The following is a 4,806-nucleotide window of genomic DNA, read 5'->3' as shown; positions in this document are numbered from 1 at the left end:
TGCCACGTGAAATGCAGGTGTATATTGTTGTCGATTTTATCCCGCAAGTGGACGGATCGTAACAAGTAGTCAAGTAGATCTTTTGAGTCCGGATTATTGTTCCCACGAAAACTATACTGGAGTACTCAATTTATTATTTCTAACTCCAATTTGATGAATATAAATAAATAAAAAAATAAATTTGATTAACTGTGATTTTTAAATCTAACTACTAAAAATTTCGGGAATGCAACAGAATATTAGTGAGAATTCAAATAAGAAATGGAGATTAGGGCGGAACAAATTCACCTATTGGCCACCTTAATTTCTAATATCAAGATTCATAAAATTAAAATAGTGTTTGGTCGAAATCTTCTATTGTATTCAACTTACCCCTTTCGAGTTCTCGTTGAATCTATTTAATTAGTTCAATTCCATATTTCTATGTAAATTAAATTTAATTAAACGAAATAACAGTTCTAAGAATTTATATAGAACTGCAGTAATTAATATAAGTATCTCTACACATTATCTTAATTTACCGAATTTTAATATGTAGTCTAAACAAGAATCCGCACCTCTACACAATTATTGTTCACGAAATCATTGAATATTTGGCCCGAAAATTCAAAGCATTAAAACATAATTAAAATTCACACATAAAATATAAAAGAACAATAATCTCAAATAAAAGAAATAAAGGTTCCAAATCAGTTACATTGTTCGCTCTAAAAATAAATTTAGCTACGCATATTAATAGGAGAAAAACAAGATATTATCATGGAAGACATCACCCGATTTATTTACGAAACGTGATTAATAAAATTGTTGCCCCTTTTTTTGGTGTTTCCGTCTTGTCTCGAGCCTCCGCCATGTTTGTATATAATTCAATGATATTGGCAGACAGCAACCAATTAATTTCACCAAAGCTACCTAAATTTCTATGCTTGTATATCTATAAATTTGAGCATCAAATTGGCCCTCCAATTCTCTTCTCTCTCCGTCTGTGTCAAATCCCCATTTTTGCAGAACGTGTGTAAGAATATATAATAATAATGGCTTCCCTTTTCTTTCTCTCCTCCAGTCTGTCGCAGAAATTGACCCCCTATATGTGTACATATATATGTATGTATATATACATATATATGTATGTATATATACATATATATGTATATATATATATATATGTATATATATATATATACATATATATATATATACATATATATGTGTATATATATATATACATATATATATATACATATATATATTATATATATATATATATATATATATATATATATACCTCCAACCTGGTAGCCACACTTTTGAATATAAAAAAAGGACCCCCCCTCCACTTCCAATTGCTTGCGTAAATGTGTATATATATATAACAACCCTAGCCACAAAGTTTGACTCCCATTCAAAGACTTTAATACTATATTACTCATCAAGTACTCAATCTTTCCATACAATAAATTTCAGTCCTTGAGCCCTTTTCTTCTTGCAATCCATGTATTCTTTGTTTCAATCCAAGTCCTTCACTTTTTAAATTATTCAATTTGACCTCCAAACATTTCAATCTTCGATTCATGGTCCGAATCAACTATTGAATTTTTACAACTTGGTCCCCAACTTTTGAATTTCGCTATTTTTTGCTTCATTCCTTCAATTCCCTTTTCATTCATAGAATTTACTTATTAAAAATAAGAAACAACAATTTGGAATATAATTTATCAAAAGAACCATCAAATATCTTTATTTTAAGGTACGGAATAAGTGTATAAAATACACTTATCATATATTATAATGTTATATTAGAGTCAAAATGGTGGAACAAATAGGAGAGGAGATAGAGGTTGGATGAAGCTTTTTGTATAACACTTTTTGGTGATGCACATGTACAACACAGTCCGTGCTATTTTTTTTTATTGGCACGGGCCTCCCGATATGAGAGTGTTGTGAACCTAGCTATGTGTCATGCTGTGTACACAGCTCAATCCAGGTGATACATTTGTGGTCCATACTCAAATCTCTTGGTACAATTTTGTTTTACTCTTCATGCAAGTACCCCTGTACCATTTTTTTTACCATTTACCTACGCCTATCATTTTCCTAAACAAATTGTTTATGAATTCGATAAATTTTATTTTAAGCAAGTTGCATTGGTTGATTGAACAGTGAAAATATTTGGATTTGGGTGGAATTTGTGGTGGACCTTTTAGTTTCTTGCTATTTTTAAATTCAGAGTACTAAATGAATAAAATTGGATGATGTGGTGCACTTCAGTAAAAAAATTCCCCATATATTTAATTTTAGGGCAACATTACAATTCATCATGAGATAAAGTTTTGTAGACTCAATCAAAAAGATGGATTATAATCTGAAAACAAAGCAGTCATCTGTATTGAATTATTCTTTAGAAATTTAATTGGAATCTTTGTTAACCTTATCCAATTAAAATCCAGCACTTGAACATCCCAACAGTTTTTATTTTATCATCTACTATTCTTATAAGGGTTATTCTTTGGTGACAGGGCCCTAGACGTCCAAGGCCCTACGTGGCGTCACCTGCCTGTCACAAGGCTTGTTGCGTATTAGAATTTATTGATTGACAAAACTTGAATTAAACTCCATAAAGAAGAAGAACAAACTCCATAAAAGGAGAACAAAATACACTCCGCAATAGGAGGAAATGACACTCCATTAAAGGAGGAAGAATCACTCCATAGGAGGAAGAGAAACCTCCATGGAAGGAGGGATTGGAAGACTACAATCCAATGAATTAAAATGAACACCCCATCCTGTTTTTATAGAGAAATACCTAGAGTAATTAATTAACTAATTGGTTAATTACCTAACTAATTAATAGCCTAACAACTATAGTCGGAGATTGATGTTCTGCTAAAAATAGAATCTGGTATCTCTGGAATTAGTTAGAATCTAGTGGAAGCTTCTGGATTCATGGCTGGATTTTTTGGTGCACATGTATTCCAATACACCCCCCTCAAGATGTAAAATCATATTTTCCTATAGCCTGTTTGATAAAAATAAAAATAAAAATATTAATTTAAATCAAAGTTAATAATTATTTTTAACTACAAATAGTATGAGATTCGCACTTTTCAAGCATATGTTTCATTAACTTTTATTAAAATATTAAAAAATTAATTTTAATCCAATCAAACGGGGCATGGTATCAATTTAAAAAGCCCCCTTTTGGCTCCCATTCTTGTTAAATTTTAATGGTTGGAATAATATTTTTTTAAATAATGTGTGGTTGAAAAAAAAATGAAAAGTTTTTGATTTACGTGTAATATTATTTTATGAAAAATTATGTAGTTGAAAATAAGAGAGAAAAAATGAATGAGAATGAGAATGGGGATCAAATTGGGAGCTTAAGTATGGCTGCGCTTATAACGTACGCTTACCTTTTTAGGCTCAGCCAAACAAAAACAAACACTTCTGTGGGAGGTCTTCGTTGGTGTCTCAAACGACTTATTATCTATTTCAATAAAGCTACTCACACAGGGCTAAAAACAGGGATTTAAATCAGCTGACATGGCATTAGATTAGTTATTGGCTGTAGAAATTGTGCGTTGAATAATTTGTAGTGTGTACTTTCAAAGTTTCATAGGTGGGACCCAGATTATGTTATTGTAAAATATTTGGTGTTGAATTCAAATTTTGCTAATGTTAGGAATCTTAACATATTTGGAGTGTGACTATGCCCCATTTTTATAAAAAAAAAATGATTTTAGTAGTGGCAATATTTTGAGGATGTGGTAAAAAAATATATTTTTTAAATTTATGTACAAAATTATTTTATTAAAAGAATGCATAATTGTAAATGAGTTTGAATAAAACTGAATTTTTAGAATATGGATTCACACGAGGTGCTACTAGTTACACGCAATTACTTTATTCTAAGTAACATATATTTTTTAGTCCTTGTTTTTGTGGGAATTAAAATAGGTTTTCTGAATATTTTGATAAAATGTATGGTAAAAAAGTTGTAAATTTTATGAAATATGTAGTTGAAATTAATTTATAACATTGATTTTAATCCCCATCAAATGAGGGTTTAACCTTTTTCTTTTTTTTTTTTTTTAAACACCATACTTAAAAATGAAAAAAACTATTCTTAAGGTGTGCAAAAGATATAACTTTTCCCCCCAGCTTAATTATTCAATTTATATGAGGTAGAATAAAAATAGTTCATCAATGCTTAAGTTCATATAACATATGCAATTTATATATATACACTGTATTAACTTATAATTATTTTCACTTAGAATAAAATATGCGTGATAAGAAAATATAAATCATTATAGCTCATGTTATATAAATTGAATAATTAAGTTAAAAACAGGGGGGAAATGTTATATCTCAGGAATAATTTTTTTTCCCCCAAATATGGTGTCAAAAAAAATGAAAAGAAATGGTTAAACCCTTGTTTGATGGGAATTAAAATCAATATTATAAATTAATTTTAGCTACATATTTCATCAAATTTACAAATTTTTTGCCATACATTTTATTATAATATTCGAAAAATCTATTTAATTCCCACAGAACAAGGGCTAAAAAAATTATCCATCGTATCGTGGAGTATTATCAGGTTTTTAGCCCTGTAGCTTTATTGTATCTGTTTTTGATGGGTTCTTTGTCTGATTCACGGCGCTAACTTTTTGATTATCTGTTTCTTGGTGATAATCTGAAAGCTCTCTTTTCAAATTCCGTCAACATTATTCAAGTTTCCCTCTCTTATTTCTCTGACAGACACATTCACGCATTTCTTATAGCACTGTCAAGAAATTTAATTCT

The sequence above is a fragment of the Olea europaea genome, unplaced genomic scaffold, assembly GCF_002742605.1.
Source record: "Olea europaea var. sylvestris unplaced genomic scaffold, O_europaea_v1 scaffold2720, whole genome shotgun sequence".
In the NCBI taxonomy this organism is placed as follows: Eukaryota; Viridiplantae; Streptophyta; class Magnoliopsida; order Lamiales; family Oleaceae; genus Olea; species Olea europaea.
The sequence above is the reverse complement of the archived record's forward strand: the minus strand, read 5'-3'. Positions refer to the sequence as shown.